The following is a 17,940-nucleotide window of genomic DNA, read 5'->3' as shown; positions in this document are numbered from 1 at the left end:
ATCATTTAGAAGACCAAAGTGGAATTGCGGGAGAGCATCAGGGGAAATGGGAGGGCAAGACAAATTGGATGGATTACATAGACCAGGAGGGGATAGCACCGAAGAAGTGCGGTCGTTTATCCTAGATGGGATATGGCAAGACCTAAAAGCAGAAAGAAGAAAAGTAGGCAGATAAATGACTGGTTGGCACATGATTTGCCACAAACAGAAATAACTAATGAAAACCAAAGCCTTTCAAAAAAAAGGGTCACCTGTAAACACAAGGCTACAGATGTCCAAGGGGGGGCTCCTTAGGTTGGCAGTCACAACGGTGGCTGCGCCAATCACCAAACACAGGAATTAGAATGATAAGTAGAACCCACTGCAGTGGCGATAAGATGGTGATGGAATGGCCACAATCAAGTCAAATTGGAGGTGCATGGATGATGACACAAAGTCAGGGCAAGTGGTAATGAGAGGACAGTGCAGATGTCAATCCAAGGAAAAGGTACAAATTTAGAAAGTCAAAAAGATGGTAACAAGGACAATTGCAGATGGTGATTCCAATGTCCTAAGCCAAGGTCCAAGGGCAGACAGCAAGGGTAGTAGGCACACTTTCACAAAGGTTGTAGAAACTGCAGGCCACTGCTTTCTATAAACCACCTCCAAAGAGGCAGGTGAAAGGGCTCAGAATACCACCCCTTCAGTTAACTCGAAGAAGGAAGGGAGGGTGATGTGAGCCAGTAAACCTGGGTGCACAAAGTTATTTACTTCAGCAGGATGGGTAGAAGGAATGATGGGGTGCAAAGCACAGTCACACCTGTTGTTATCAGTTGAGGTGGTACAGACTGCAAATGATGTATGTATCAAGGGATGGACCAAACATTCCAAATTGCTCACATGGGTAGAGGATGAAGCAAGCCCTCTACCCAGAATACCAGTGAAAAATGTCACATTATGTTTAAGGAATACTGGCCCAGTGAAATTAGGGGAAAACAAAGGGTGCAAACGCATTTGTGATCTACCCGGTATGAAAATAGGTACTACCGTATTGATGCACCACTGTTGGGCTTGTCGATCTAGAGCATATATGAACCGGCCCCCAAATTGGGGAGGGCTATGTTTAATCATGCTGATAAGCATACCCACTCTGGTAGTTCCCCAAAGCAATGTACACATTACAGATTTCCCTAAAATTGATACACATTTGAGAAAGAAAAGATCCCTCACCCTTGAACAAACAATAAGGAGTTACTATATATCAGACAAAATGGAAAATGAATTTGACAACATACCAGACGAGCCATAAATTGTCCGGTAGAACAGAAATGTTCTTTGCATCTCTCTTTACTGACGGTTTGCAAGCCAATATGAATGGCAAGTGTTTGCAAATACCCCTGTGGGATCTGTTACAACCAATTAACACAAGGAGCAATAAGGATCATGACTCTTCAAAATAGGTATAGGTATGTCTTTGATTTAATAACAGCCATGGAGTGTGGTGTATGCGCAAACATATAATGGTCTTGCTGTACATACATACATACTGGGACCCTCAAACAGGCCATAATATTGTTAACAGATCTCCACACAAAAATGGTAGAGGAGATGGAAGAAGTACTGGATGACAACTGGCTCTCTTATCTCCTCGATCCCCTCCTGGCTGGCTAATGTAATCAAAATACTAATAGCCATACCAGTGTTAGTGGTATTGGGATTCTGCATCCTGAGGATATCCTTAAGCCAATGTAAAAAGACTGCTAAAAAGGCAGTGGGGGCGAAAATAGGAATAAACTTGGAGACTAAAATCCACGAATGCACACAAACTGATGATCTACCTCATATGGACATAAGAAAAGTCCTATTGTCCCTCCAGGATCAACATTGTTCCCCTCCTCCCCCCCGAGACCTTCGTTAATTATGTGGGACTATGGGTATTCTGCAAAGCAGATAGGGAGTGCTGCTATATGACCAGGAGTGTGCATGAGCATATAAAGAATTCAGGTGACCTGAGGGAAGTGACCAAGATATGGACCCCCAAGGTACCTTACTGGGGCAGGAGGGCCCTCAAGGAGATGTGGTCGAGGACTCAACCAAAGGGGTGAATGTCGAGAGGCAAATTAACACATCATTCATGGCGTCAGGCGCACCTTGCCTCTATATCATAAGAGCGAGAAGAATATGTCATACATGGTGTCCACCCCTCCCCCGCCTGTACTAGAAACGTTATTCACTAAGACAACCCTACCAACCTTATCCTGGAACAATGGAAGAGAGAAATCTGCAAACTCAAGAAGAAATGAACATGCTGTAACTGAAAATGGCGAGAACAAGTGACCTTGCTGCAAAACTGACACAAGATACAATAGACATGAAGCAAATATGCACTCATGACGAAACACAGACACTAGATCAAACTTGCATTTAGATATGAAGAAAATTATCTGCACCATATAAATATGAGTAACATAACATAATCAATGCATACACTTAAACGCAAGACGAACAATATACACAAAGTTTGCTAAATGTAGAAATTCAACTGTGACGCATGGCCATCTTGAACAAAATGGACGGCAAAGCCATGTTAGAGTGAATAGGAAACCTTGAAGAAAGCTTAAAGCTACAGGGAGATTTCACTTGCTGAAATTAGCCAAAATACAGACCTGTGAAGGCTAGACAGTGGCTGCACAGCCCCCTCCAAGGTTACTGTGAAAAGGGAGGTTTTGACAGCTCCGAAGAACAACAGAAGATAATAATTCCCATGCATTAGGCATATTTCACTTAGATTAAGTAGAGAACAACCTTTGAAAGCCAGGTGCCCATTAATTAGAAGCTTAATATTGCATAATGAACAGCTCGACTAAGTATCCAGTGCCCAGCGAGAGTAATAGTACACATATTAATATGAGCTACAATCCTAATAAAGGCAGAGCAGAATAATTCAAAACATGACCTCATCACAAGTGACTTATAATTGGAGTACAGTGTCCATTGATTAAGCTCCAGACAGATAGACACCTGCCTCGACTCACCACAGATTCCCAGAACGACAGGCGCCGAACAAGGCCAAGTTCAAAGCTAGACAGCCTGGCTCAACGCCTAGGAAATAATCCTATACAATTAGAATAAGTAGTTCCTTGATGTCACACCTCCTACCGCTGTTGTTTCTCATGTGCTGAGGACCCGCCAAGTGTTCAAGGTTGGTAAGACCAAAGCCAACCAATCAAAGCTCTCAAAATGATGCCGCCATGTAACTGTTGCAGTAGCTAATTTACCTGTTGCCAAGATGTCTTTCATATTTGTATCATTTTAGGGGTGGTCCAAGGTGGGGCCATCAGATAGTTATGTCCAATGAAAAGACTAACCGCTATGTCTCCTATATGTAGACAATTCACCTAATCAATGCCTCCGACTCGTAGGTTTTTGTAATCAAGATTGTGATGTAACATCAGCTGAGACGTATTTTTGATTCATAACCTACTGTTTTGTATTGTAGAGAGAGGGCTTTGGAGTCTTGCATGCTTATTGCTGTCCCTGTTTTATATGGCTTGTTATTAAAGCAGGCCTTTACCATTTACTTTGACTATTTCGGTCATTGGGTGCAGGATTTCCAGGCCTGCCTTTTCAGCGAGCACTGCGACTTTTCAGTGCTCTTTTACACGCTAGTGGCTTCTGTTGTTTCGGGGGGAATGCTGTATATCACAAATGGTATGACAGCACGGAAGTGACGGAGTGCCAGCGTTATGTAAACGAGCAGAGCTGTGTATAATAGTATAGGAAGCCAATGTTATTTTCAACATTTCATGTTGCTTACATTGTAGCTCCTCCTTAATTCTCAAAAGGCTCCCAAAAAGTAAAAAGACTGCGATAATTTGATACATTTGCCAGAGTGCTTGTAATCAATGACATCGGAAGTTAGCAAAGCCATGCCCAAGTGGGAAGGCTACATTGGCAATATACGCCCAGTGAAGCAGAACACAGGTCAGAGAGCGCTGCTCTGTCTGTTATGTAAATAGGCGAGTGAAGTTTCAGGACTCCGAACGGTTGGGATTTACAGGAGACGCCATTACATGTTGAATATTTTACACAGCCTATGCATTGTGGTTCGACTAGTGTCGTTCTTCTGTATCCAGGAGTTTGCACGCCGCCCCTTATGTTTAAACGGATGCAGTGTATTTTTTAGACGTTCCCTAGGAACTTGGCTTTCAATAACCACGTGACCAGAAGGAAATTGAAGGTAAAGAAGAAGAAGAAGGGGGCGAGAACGGACTTAGGTACGATCTAAGAATCTCACCACATAGAAAACAAACGTGAAAAAGTACGAGTGGTAAAATGTTGTACCATTAAGAAAAAACAATAAGTATATCATCACTAGACGTTTGCACCTTTTTCCAAACCCCACGTTATTTGTATTTGTTTTGCCCTGAGCATGCAGAACCTTTAAACGTGCGTCTTTGGGACCGTGCAGCGCTGTTGCATCAGTGCCGCATGTCTAGCTTCCAAGCTCCAGCACGAGCCAAACGTGTGTTTCCTATTAGGTCGTGTATGAATCCGGGGCTGTGTGGATAGCACGCAGCCTTTGCGACTTTCAACTTCGTGTTCTGGCCTCCTTTGTGAAATCATTAACATGGAAGGTTTAGAATGGGCGACCTTTGGAAGTGTGACACAGGTAAAAGTACTCAAAAAAATCCGACACTGCTGAACATCATCATCCGTGAAAGAACACAAATCACACCCTGACCTGCAAAATGTTAACCCTGGCTTGCCTTGCACCAACCTTTCTGTTCTCTCTCAAACCCGCCAGTTTCTCCTGCAGGCTGTGCAGTGCAACGGCAAGGTTTCCAGAATGATGCTGTCATTGAGTCACCATGCCACAGTCAAATTGTTCCTCAATTGCATTTTGGGTGATGTAGTCTTTGATCACATCAATAAAGTAAAACCAACGTCAAAGCAACGCATAGTCCCTAGTTCTTGGAATATTTTGTTAACCTTAGCTAAGAGGCAATGCTAATGATAAGACCTGGTAACGTAAAAGAAACTTGTAAAATGATCAGGCTTCTTGCTGTATTGTAACTTTGTCTTTAATGGTGCACAACAGCGGCAACATACATACATGAGATCAGGGCCGGCCTTAAAGGCAGCGGCGCCCTTGGCGAATTGGCTCCCCCCTCGTCCTCGCGTGCCCTAACAGGGGTGGGGCATAAGGGGGCGGGGCCAGGATGGGCCACATTTATTTATTTATTTTAATCTCCTCGCTCTGGCAAGGAGGTTAAATAGGTAGCGTCAGCACCCCATTGTCATTGAATGAGCCTGCTGCTGAAGCGCCTGCCACGCCTTCTGCCACCACGCCAGCTCGGGGGAGCCCTTGAAAGACTTCCCCTGAGCTGGCATGGTGTGGGGCAAATGGTGCCTTTTATTATGAAAAGTGCCGTGGCTGAGGGGCGCATTTAAATGCACTGCGGGCGCATTTTACAGCAAAAGGCCACCTTCTGCGCCTTCTCCCACAACTCCAGCTTGGGGGAGCCCTTGAAAGACTCCCCCCGAGCTGGCGTGGCAGGGGCTAATGGCGCCCTGTGGGGCGTGGCGACCCGGGTGGTCGCCCGGCTCGCCCTTCCCTCCAAAGGCCGGCTCTGCATGTTATCACACAGCACAGTTATCCTCACTGTCTCATAATGTTCAAGTCTCTGGGGCTTTCTAGCAGTCTTTAGGTAGAAAAGCAGTCTGTAGCTCCTTATGCAGGTGGCGCCCCGCCAGCTGCTGATGCTCCGTCACTCAGGACCCCTATGCTTCGCGGCTGCCGCTTCTGGTGGCTTTCTCATCTCGCGAGTGGCACTACATACACACTTCCCTTTTATAACACAACAAGCGTTTTATTCCATCACATAGTCATTATACTTCACCGGTCTTCTGCGCTCTCACCTCAGCCGGTCCGCCTTATTGCTCTCACCAATCAGCATGGGGATTGCTTCAAAAGTCACCTACGGTTCACCTGCTGCCTCTTGGTGTTCTCGATTGCTTGGCTCTTCTCTCACTTCCTCTGCTGGCTTATGCCTCTCAAACATTGGCACTAGTTCCATGTTCCACGTGCGGCCATCTTGGGTGTGAACATGGTTGCTCCCTCTGTGTACTACATTGATTGGCCGGCTGAACTTGGATCCCGCCACTTCATCTTTGATCAGCAATCGAATTTTGATCCAGTCCCCCTCTCTGATCTCTCGACTTTGGGTCGATCCACACTTATCGCTCCATTTCTTCATCTGGGGCTTGCTGTTCCTTATCCTCCATACTACATCTTCCATATTCACCTCTTCATCTTCCCTCACGCTAGCCAACCATGGAGGTACCAGCATGGATGCCGCTCTCCTCCCCCCTCAGCTTGCGGAAGGGTGACACTTGGGTGACACCGTTGAAGGTCAGGCGGTGAGCTGCTGTGGCTTCTTTGACCGTTTCAGGGGATACATTCCGGATGCAGTGGCCAGCTGTATGGCTCTTTTGATGAACTGATTCGTTCTTTCCACCAGACCATTTGCCTGGGGGTGGTACAGCGCTGCTTTTATCTGACGTCTGTTGTTCTTTTACATGAATGTCTCAATTTCTCGTGAGATTAATTGGAATCCGTTGTTGGGGACGATGTCTTTGCGTAGCCTTTCCCCATAAACACAGATGTCAGTACGTCTATGACAGTTGAGGTGGTGATATTTGGTACAAATTCAGCTTCCACCCACTTTGATAAATAGTCACTCATGACCACTCCATATCAATGTTTGGGAGACATCGCTTCCAGGGGGCAGATAAAGTCTAATCCTACCTTTTGCCACACTCCTTCTGGAACTTCATTGGGTATGAATAGCGCCAGTCTTGTCTTTAACCTCTTATCGCTGTTCAAGCACTCATGGCATCTGTCGATCATCGTACGAATGTCCTGATCCATGGCTGGCCACCAGTAAGCCTCTCTCACTCAACGTCGTGGTATTCACCAAATGTCCTGAGTGGTCTGTACACAGGATGACTCTCCTCCTGACCATTGGCGGAATCACTTGATCGCCCTTGATAATCGGGCCTTCCGCTTCAAATTCTTTATCCGCTACTTTCCAATATGGCCTCATGCCTTCTAGGGTGGATCTTTCCTCCGGCCACCCTCTCCTGACCCATTCTGTGAGCCTCGCCATTGTGGGATCTTTGCAGGCTTCCTCGTTCCAATGGCCCTCACTCATTTCTAGAAACTCTGTACACTTCAGATGCTGAATGGATGCTACTACGCATTCGTCTTCTTAGAACGTGGTGGCCTTCTCTCTGTTTCCTGGTAGTCTGGATAGGCAGTCTGCTTGAGCGTTCTTCCACCCTGCTATGTGCGCTATGTCATAGGTGTACTCGTAGAGCTTTGCTGCATTGCACGCTAGCCGAGGCATGGACGTTTTTGTCCCTCTGGGGCTTAACATGTGGATCAAGGGTTTATGATCCGTGACCAGCTTGAATTTGTTGCCCCAGATGTATGTTCTGAAGTATTCTACCGCCCATGCACAGGCTAACATCTGTTTTTCCACCGCCAAGTACTTTCTTTCAGCTTTAGACAATGCCTTTGATGTGAATGCCACTACGTGTTCTGTATCTCCCCTTTTTTGGGTTAATACAGCTCCCAACCCGTACGCACTGGCATTGGTGGTGATGATCGTGTCCCACTCGGGATTGAATGGTTGTAAGCACGGGGCATTCACAATCTTTTCCTTAATGGCTTCGACCGCTTCCTCCTGCACATGTGACCATGTAAACTTGGCTCCTTTCTTGAGCAGATCTCTCAAAGGTGCAGTGACCTCTGAGAAGTTGGGAAGAAACATTGCATAACGCTCGGCAAGCCCTAAAAGGGATTTTAGTTCATCCTTGTTAGCTGGTTCTGGGGCTTTCACAATGGCCTGTAACATGTTTTTTGCTTGGGACTGATCCCCGACAGGATATTTTGTAAACTAGGTATTCCGCTTCCATGGCCCTCAGCACACATTTGTCGTACCTCAGTTTCAATCCTGCATTTTGTAACTTGTTGAGAACTTTTCTTAGTATGATATTGTGTGTATGCTCGTCTTCAACATATGCTAGTATATTGTCTTGGAAATATGAGACTTTTCCCATGTCCCTCAACAATGAATCCATCATGCGCTGGAATGCAGAGGCTGCTGATGATGAGCCAAACGGCATCCTGGTGGACTGAAAGATGCCGAATGGTGTAATGAACGGCGTAAGGAGCCTAGATTCCTTGTGAAAATGTATTTGGTGATTCCCAGGAGGGAAAATCCCCATTGTGTCATCAGAGTGGAAGGGATGGAAATGAGAGTGATGGCTGACTCGGGCTCCGATCTAACCATAATACCCATTCACGCATACAAAGAGATGGTGGGAAGCGACAAAGTGGAAGTACTCAGCACCAAACACAAGCCCACCGTATTTGGGGGCGCCTCAGTGAGTTTGTTGGGATACATCAACAGCATTGTAGAGTTTAATGGAAGATAAACCAGTATCTGAGTTTATTTGGCCAAGGAGGGTCCAGCAGTCCTGGGGTGGGACGATCAAGTCAGACTAAAGATTAAACTGGTTCCCAGCATGGAGGATCAAGTTTTAGCAGTTAATGCAGGAGTGCCAGTGTCGAAAGAGGATTTCCCTGAGTTGTTTTCCAAAGGGCCGGGAAGAATCAAGAATTGCGTTCACAAGATCATGCTTAAATCCAATGCAGTCCCCGTAAAGCACAAAGTGTGTCCAGTGCCAGTGACAGCCAGAAACACGCTGAAGTTGAAACTCGATAAAATGCTGAAAGAAGGCACGATGAAGGAGGTGGAAGCATCGGAGTGGTTAAGTCCAGTGGAGCTAATAAAAAAACAGAATTCAGAGGACCTGAGATGCAGGAGGCGCGCAGGGAGCTGCTGCTGCTCCGTTGCTCAGGACAGGAGCCCTTTGCTTCGTGGCTGCAGCTTCCAGCGGCTTTCGTGCTTCTTGCTTGTAGTCTCGCGAGAACTCGGGGTTGCCGAGTCTCACCACAAAACTGTGAGTGTCAAAGCTCAAACGTCAGTATAAAACGGTGCATTAAACGGCAATGCTGCGTAAGGGGCAGTAAACAGAAATGCAGGCCAGCATCCCCAATGACCATTCAAGAGAAGGGCGCTTTATACTGGCGACCATCCTCGCACACTAGAGAGTGGAGATGGTATTCACCCACATTCGCTATTACAAGCTTAAAGGTTTCTAATAATAGATTTCATATGCTTGCTGGAAAACGATCATGTTGTTCTGTAGGTTCCAGCACCATACTTTTCTTATCGGCGATATTTGGAAACATGGCTCTTTCTTTTTATAGCCTGAAGCGGCTGTTTCAACAACATGTATTTTCAGCCCCAAAATAGCCTGAGTAGAAGGATGCTACAGTCGTCTCTCGTTTAGGTTTCACCTTGTAATTGAACGGCAGTCAAATCTTCTGCGCTTGCGTGCTCTGCCCGCAGCCCACACTTGAGTACATTTCTCGGGCCCGTAACCGTTTTGGTGCGTGCTGTATAACCTGTGAATTGGTGGACTAAAGTTGAAAGCACTCCCTTGGGGGACGCAAGCAGCCAAGAGTGCAAGATTTGAGCCTTATCTCAGATTCTCTCGCCCTTCTTTTTTTAATGACGGACATGTAACCATGCCACTTGCATGGAATATTTTTTACCTCACTCCTTATGTATAATTTAATATGGAGTGTATCTCAGACTTTCTTTCCCATGATCAAACACTACTTGACAAATGCTTTCCTTTCTTTTTGTAGCCTGGAAAAGTAGGCAATTCTGCCCACATAAAGTCTTGTTTCATCAATAAAGTATTAGACAGTAGGTACATAATACTAGGTGCACATGTGTGGGGTACAGTTGGCCTAGGGCAGAGCCAGGAGGGGGGGGCAGGGGCGGTGGCCGCCTCCCCTGCCTTTCACCTGGTTCCCAGTGCGCACCCCAGCCTCTCACTGGCGCCCTATTAGCCGCCCCCCACCCCATGGCACTACGAGCTGCTACTGGGGCAGAGATCCCAAACCTGTAGCCTACTAAGCACCATGTCGCTTGTAGCACCCTACAATGCAGCTCGCCAGTTGCTCTGAGCTGCTGTGTGGAGGCCAAGAAGGAAGAGGTGCTACAGCGATGAGACAACAGTTTCAGGATAGGCTGAATCAAGGAAGTGTGGCAAAGCTAGCCAATCAGCCTGCACTTGCAGATAGACATGACATATTACTTTTTGTACCGGCATCTTCACAGTGATATGATATGATGGGTTATTTATAACGCGCTTAATACCCAGAGGTTTCTAAGCGCGGACCCTGGAATCGAACCGGTGGTGTTCCATGTCCTCTTGCTTCCAAGGTGAGCACATTGCCCCTGAGCTATTCTCCCGAGACAGTGGGCTGAAGGGAGGAGAAAGGGGATGATGGAGTAAAGAATACGTCACATTAAATAGATTCACAGAAAGCATGGCATGAGGGTACAGATGTGATCTTGCAGCGGCACATCAGGCGGTCATCATGAGACCAAACTGCTGCTGTTCGAATCAGAGGCATTAACAATCTCCTGCTTCACCATCACTGCCTAGTGAAAGTGATGTTTGAGGTGAACCACAGGGACAAAAACTAGGTTAGCTTGGTAAGCCCAGGGAAGACCAATGTGACTGGTACCGTAATTTGCAGCGAAATTGTCATCAGTGAACCTGCATTTACTGGTTGAGCCTAACTCGGTAGCACTCAATCGCTGGACTACCACCTGGAGCAGCAGAAGACCAGGAGCACCAGCAGTAGCCAGAGAAGGTCATTAATCAGTAATAATGTCCCCATTCATAATGTCCCCATACAAAATGTCGCCGCAAAAAACAGGGACATCTTTGTCAGGAGACATTTTTGCGGGGACATTATTACATGGAACCCATTAATCTGTGCAATAACGAATGTAAGAAACTGGGCCCCCCATCTGCACCGTCAAAGGATGCAATAGGGCTTTCATCAGTTGATTGGCATGTGCATATGGGGAAAATAAGTAACATGAATGTGCAACTGTACACAATTCACTCTGTTCAATCAGCTTTTTTTTGGTTCCATGTCTTAAAATCGCGGCAAAAATGGCTGTGAATACAAAATATCCTGGCAAAAATGCTGTGGTTTTGCCGCCACAATCAACCAGACCCATTATACCATTTAAGAGGAGCGGGGGACACCCCTGCAACCCACGCTCCCCTTAAATGGTATAATGGGGTACACCTTTACCGGGTCAAACCACAGCATTTTTGCCGCAATTCTTTTTACCGGTGACATTTTTGCCGAGATTTTATTACCTGATACCCTTTTTTGTACGTTCAAGGTGTGTGTTTGTATCCACCATTCAGATTATCTGTTAGAAATGTGCCATGCTCATTAATGGGGAAAATCCGTGACCCACAGGCCGTCGTTTGTGTCTTGCTGAGTAATATCTTGTTCTGTTCGTTTGCACAGCTGTCAAGTAGATGATTGCCAAATAAGTGCATTACACAAACAACTTTCCATCATCAAATAATTTGCATATGCCTATTTTGTACAAGAAAAGTATGTGTTAGGTGCCATCGTGCACAATAGTTTCCAGAAAGGTTCCAAACTTATTTTGGTGATCTAGTGAAAATCATCGTCTGATATTTTGCCCATCTGGCATTTGGATAATGGACAAATAAGTAGAATGCAGGCCAAATTGTCAGCGATTTAATAATTTGCGCAAGTTTTCATTCAAATCAAGAGAACATACTGTTTGTTGCGTCCCAGTCACACGTGCATTCATATACAACATAGAACAACAGTAGTTTGTGTCTAACTCCTTTACTCTCTTTACAATCTCCCTCCCCTCCCTTGTCCCCTCCCTTTCCTCCCTCTCCCGGCTTCCCTTTCCCACTGCAGTCACTCCTTCTTAAAGGGGCTGCGTCCAATTGTATTGCAACACCCCGCTACCCCCGTTGCTTATCAGGGAGGTCCCTGGCCCTCATCTGCTCTATGAGGCGTGGGGGCCTCCATATGGTTTGTTGCGTTTCTCCCTCTGGCAATTCTACTGTGGGATCTCCTGTTGTGTGTCGATCCTCATTGGGGTCTTCTTGGTGTAATTTGCGGAAGAATTAGGCATTGTGGGTTATCTCTCCTTCTCCCAAGGCTTTGACCATCGGTCCTTTTACGTCAGTGGCCAGAATTGGCTCGGGGGCGTACCTTGCGTTGGTCTTTCTTTGTTGCTTCTGCCTTACAAGTACAACTTTCCTGATCGGGAGTTGATCTTTTCCGGTCTGTCCACTCTTTGGCTTTCCTTCTTTTCTCAGCCTCTCGTTCTCTGATCTCTGCGTCTTCTGCCGGGGTGTAGTATTCTAGTTGTGGTAGACAAGTCCTCGGTTTATACTTTATCATGAGCTTTGTGGGTGTCCGCCCCGTTGTCTCATGTGTGGTGTTCCGATAGCTCCTCAGCATCTGAGAGATGGCTTGGGGCATTGCCATCTGGTCTACGGCTGCTTTCTTGCATGTCCTTTTGATGGTGGCCATAAACCGTTCCACCATGCTGTTGGCTTGCGGCCATAGGGTTGTGATCATTTGGTGGCAAAACCTAAGGTGTGCTGCAAAGTTCCGGAATTCTTGGCCCTGGAACGGCAGACCGTTGTCTGTTTTTCCAGTGTTGGGGACTCCCCACTCGCTGAACAGTTCATCGATTACTCCTACCACATGGTGGAATGATGTGTATTGTACATGCTTTACAAGGGGAAAACGGGAGTATTTGTCGATGGTCACTAACAAGTGGCCTCCTTCCTCTAGAGGACCGTAAAAGTACATTGCTACCCTCTGCCAGGGTCCTTCTGGTAATGGTACTGTTTAGAGCAGACATGAGGGTCTGTTTGCCGCTGTCACTTGGCACGGTGTGCAATGCATTAGCGTGTCCTCTACGATGGTGTCCATGTACGGGAACCACACTTGGTTTCGTAGTATTTTTTTTGTGTTGGCGACCCCCCTGTGACATTCGTATGCGATGATCACTAGGGCTTTCCTTAGGCTCTTGGGGTCCACAAGGCGATTTCCTGGCAGTAGTGTCCGTTGGTCTGTCGTGGCGAGTTATTTTGTGATTTTCGCCATTCTCTGAATATCTCTTCTGTCCACCTCCCCGTTCACAAATTGTTCTGTTGTCAGGTGCCGCCACCTATTGTTGTTCGTCAGTTGGATTGCAGCCTGGATGGTGGGGTCTGCCCTGCTCTTGTCTGAGGTGGCTTGTGATGGCAGGGCATTGAGCGATAGATGGGCAATGTAAGCTTCCGCCTTGTTCCCCAGGACATCTTCTGCTGGTCTTTCTGGGTGCCGCGATAGATAATCAGTTGGGTTAGCTTCACCTCCCGGTTTGTGAACAATGGTATAATTGTACTCCTGTAGCCTTATGCCCCATCTTTCTATGTGTGGGGGCATCTTGGTTTTGGGGTTCCCAAAGAGCGAAAGGAGCGCCTGGTGGTCTGTGATGAGAACGAATGTCCGGCCGATGACAAAGTGGTTGAATTTCTTGCATGCCTAGACCGCAGCTAGGCTTTCCCGTTCGGCCTGGGAGTATGCCTGTTCGATGGTGGATAGTGCTTTCTGGCATAGGCAACTATCTCTGTTTTGGTTTTGTCGTTTGGGTCCATTTGGGCAAGTATGGCACCCAGGCCCACCGGACTGGCATCTACGGTGATCTCAGTGTCCCACTCTGGGTTGAAGTATGCTAGCCGATGGTTGTTGGCCAGTTCTTGTTTGATGGTGCGGAAGGCCTCTTGACAATGCTCATCCCATTCAAAGGGCAAGTCCTTTTTGAGGCGTTTCCAAATGGGGCTTATGAGTGTTGCGTAATGGGGCAGATAGTGGGCGCAGTATCGCGGCATCCCTAGGATGAAGTGTAATTCTGCCACGTATTTCGCTGTCTTCAGGTTTACGATGGTGCTCATCTTGTCAGGGTCGGCCATGATCCCGTGGTCAGAGAAGATATGACCGAAGAAACGCAGGCTACATTCATTGATGGTGCACTTTAGTCCATTAAGGGTGATGCCAGCATTGTGGAGGATGTTAAACACTGACTTTAAGGCTTCATCGTGCTGTTCTCGGGTAATCCCAAAGACAAGAATTTTATCACTATAGTTTAGGGCATTTATGACAGGTGGGATCAGTCTTCGTATTGTTTCTTGAAGTATCTCGGCAGCCGATGATATGCCAAATTGAGCCGCTTGTAGCGGAACAGTCCTTAATGTGTGGTGAATGTGGTTATTGGTCTAGAGGCAGGATCAATGACCAGCTGGTGGTAGCCTTGTTTTTTATATTTTTTTTATTTTTATAATTGTTAATGATTTTATTCCAACAAACAATACAAACCAAACTTGCGGTGCACATAATAACATCTTAAACATACTTTTGCTTCATCATGTCCACCGCTCCTCCCTTTCCCTCCCCCCTTTCGAGCCTACTCCTTATGTTCTGTTTCCGCACCCTGTGATTGGGATTCCTCTCCCGTGATTTCCGTTGGGTCTCACGTTGGCCCAAATAATTCTGCTATTAGTAGTTTCCAAGCCATCAGGGTCTCCGTTTCCTCCCCCCCCCCCCCCAACATTGCTTGCTTCTTGCCACACCATGGTTTCAGCTTCGGCCCATTTTTGTAAATCTTTCCACCATGTTTCTAGTCGTGGTCTATGGCTTGCCTTCCACCACATAGCAATTCTACATAGCCTAAGTCTTTCAATTTGCTCACATGCTTAAGTTTACGCGGTCTAGGAAACCCTCCTATCAAGTAGGCCCACACTGTGTCCACCACAATCTTGATGCCTTTTTCCGCTAGCATGTGCCAATGCACCCCAAAAACGCTCAATGGCTGGGCATGACCAGAACATATGCACCATTCCGGCATTTTCTTCATCGCATTTGGGACATGCTTGTCGTCTTGCATCTTTGAATTTAGCTATTCTCTGGGGTGTCATATACGCCCTATGTGTAATATATAATTGCATCTGTTGTAGTCTCGCGTTCCTTGACACCTTTTTGTGATACCGTTGGGCCCGTTCCCACATCTCATCACTCATTGGGGCTCCCACTTCCTCCTCCCAATCCCGTCTCAGTTGTGTCACTTCCTTTCCCACTCTGGACATCATCATCTCATATATTCTGGATGTCTCATGTCCCCCCTCTGCTATGTCGTATATTATATCTATGGTGGCGTCTGGTTCTTCTCCCAGTTCTACCTCAGACCATGTCTCCTTGATTCTCTGCACCACTCTATGATATGTGATATACTGGCCTGTGTGTAGCCCGGTTTCCTTCCCCAACACCTCAAAGTCTATTATAGTTCCCTCTTGCCATATGTCACCCATTGTTGCTATCCCTACCGGCTCCCAGTGTTTCCTAATCATCATCCCTAGTTGCTTTTCTCTACCCGCCAGCGTCACTAATGGTACCTGCGGGGAACACGGAAACGGGTTCTCCATCAACTGACAGGCCCTGCGCCTCATCTTCCATCCAAGTATCATCATCTTTGGGCGCCCTTGCATCTCTGCCCTGGGCAGCCACACCATTTCCTTTAAGTGGTATGGAGCACAGTCCTGTCGAAACAGCCTGGACTCAGAAGACGTCTCATCCGAGAGCCATTTAGCTACATATTGCAGCTGGCTTGCTATGTAATAAATTTCATAATTTAGCAGTTTAATACCTCCTTTCTCATGTGAGTTTTGTAACTTCCAAAGGGCCACTCTATTTCTTATTCCATGCCACAGGAAGTCCCTGCATATGCTTTCTAACCTGCTACAGAACCTCTTTGCTATCAGGTATGGTATGTTCCCAAAGTAATGCAAGAGTCTAGGTAGGACCACCATCTTCAACATTGCCCCGCGCTCCATCATTGCCAAAGGTAGCTTCACCCAGAACTTCATGCTGTTTTCAATTTTCTTAATCGCTACCTCTGTATTATTCTGATGTTCCTCATCCACCGTATGATATATATCTATCCCAAGATATCTAAATGTGCTAACCTCCCATGGTATCTGTAGCACCGGCAGCTGTTTTACCGGAATCCCTTTATACCTCCCCAATGGGAATATGCTAGATTTTTGAGGGTTTACAGCTATACCAGACAGCTTTGCGTATCTATCCATCACCTCCAGGATGTACTGGAGGGTTTCCTCTGGGTGTCGTAAATGTACAGTAACATGCCATCCGCATACAAGGAGATTAAGTGTGGTTCCCCTCCCACGGCGATGCCTATCATGTCGTACTGTTGTCTCAGGTATATTGCCAGGGTTCCAGGGCCAGAATATACAGTCTAGGAGAACAATGACATCCTTGTCTGGTGCCCCTTTGCAGCTGCCACCTCTCTGATATCACTGCTCCTGTTTTAACTCTTGCCAACGGCTCACTGTATAACATTTTTGCCCACCACAGATACCCAGCCCCCATTCCATAACCAGCCAAGGCCGCCATCAGCCATGGCCATTTAACCGAATCAAAGGCCTTTATTGCGTCCAGCGATACAATTGCTTTTTTTTTAAACCAATTTATTAAATATTAACAGAAGAAATCAGTGTAACAAAGAGATACAATAGACAATTATCCATACAATAATAATGAAAAATATATTGAGAAAAAAAAAAAATATAATAAAATTCATAACAAAAAATATATATATATATTTTAAAAAATAATAATAATAATAATCATAAATAAATAAATAAATAAAAGGGGGCAGAAAAGCTGTGATGCAAAAGTCAAAAAGCAATAGCAGTTCATAACATTGACCTGAAAACAACCTTCTAGAAAACTTTGGCATAGCAACAAACCAAGAAACAAAAGACATGAACATTATAATGAGTAAATTGAAACATGCATGTCTACTTATCTGAATACAGGTAAACTCGACACAGGAAGCTCCAACGACTGACTAACCCTTATCCAAAAAGGCCTTCCATATTTTATCAAAAATACGTCCTTCCCCATTCACAGAATATATCACATTTTCAATATTGCTTGTGCGATACATCTCCTCCATCCACATGTTCAACGTCGGGTGAACATCTGATTTCCAATTTCTCAGGATCAGTTTTTTCGCCATCATAGCCCCACGTAAAATCCATGTAATCTGATGTTTCCCTAAGTCGTTCAGCATGGTGGATTCCCCCAGTATTAGAGTTTCAAAGTCAAATTCCAAATCTGCATTGACAACCTTGTTCATCATACTTGTCAAATCCGACCAGAAATTCCTCACCCTGTGACACTCCCATAGCATGTGTTCCATAGTGCCACGAAAGTGACCACATCCCCAACAGCTGTCTGACTCTGTTAAATTTCGTTCCTTAAGTCTTACTGGTGTCCAGAAAACTCTATTCAAGAGCATTACTTGTCTGGATCTCTCTCCAACATTCAGGGGCATTCTTTTAATATTCCTACATAAGTCACTCCACCTCTCTGCAGTCATCTCTTCTCTCAGATAGCAAGACCATTTGTCCTGGAGCTTCGCAATACAATTGCCAGTTCACCCACGTCCTCATTTACATGCTCAATGACTCGATGTAGTCGCTGAAGATTATTGGATATGTTCCCTGTTTGGGACATAGCCAGTCTGGTCTGGGTGTATTAGTTTACCAATTACCCTCCTTAGTCTGTTTTCCAAGACAGCTGTCAGTATTTTACTGTCCTGATTCAGCATTGATAGAGGCCTATATGAGCCACAGTTGTGACCGGGCTTATTAGGCTTGGGAAGTGGTATAATTATCGCTTCTCTGAGGGACTCTGGCAACCTTCCTACTTCATATGCCTCATTAAGCATTTCTAATAGCGGGGGGAGCACCTCCTCCTTATATCTTTTATAGAATTTGCTAGGGAATCCATCAGACCCCGGTGTCTTACTGGTGGGCAGCTGCCTCACTACTTCTTCTAATTCCTCTAAGGTGATCGGGGCGTCCAGCTCCTCTCGTTCT

General features: G+C 46.0%; 1 protein-coding gene across 1 annotated transcript in view; it reads left to right on the top strand.

Moving 5' to 3' along the window:
• The first annotated feature begins 3,966 nt into the window (after positions 1–3,966).
• EHHADH (enoyl-CoA hydratase and 3-hydroxyacyl CoA dehydrogenase) overlaps positions 3,967–17,940 on the top strand; it is a 318,280-nt gene continuing 304,306 nt past the window's right edge. Inside the window, exon 1 of the mRNA XM_069615744.1 lies at positions 3,967–4,256. The gene's annotated coding sequence lies outside the window, so the exon portion shown is untranslated. The remainder of the gene's footprint in view (positions 4,257–17,940) is intronic.

Source organism: Ambystoma mexicanum, chromosome 9, assembly GCF_040938575.1.
Source record: "Ambystoma mexicanum isolate Mex_15411 chromosome 9, UKY_AmexF1_1, whole genome shotgun sequence".
Lineage (NCBI taxonomy): Eukaryota > Metazoa > Chordata > Amphibia > Caudata > Ambystomatidae > Ambystoma > Ambystoma mexicanum.
Note: the sequence above shows the minus strand (reverse complement) of the source record. Positions and strands in the feature narration are given on the sequence as shown.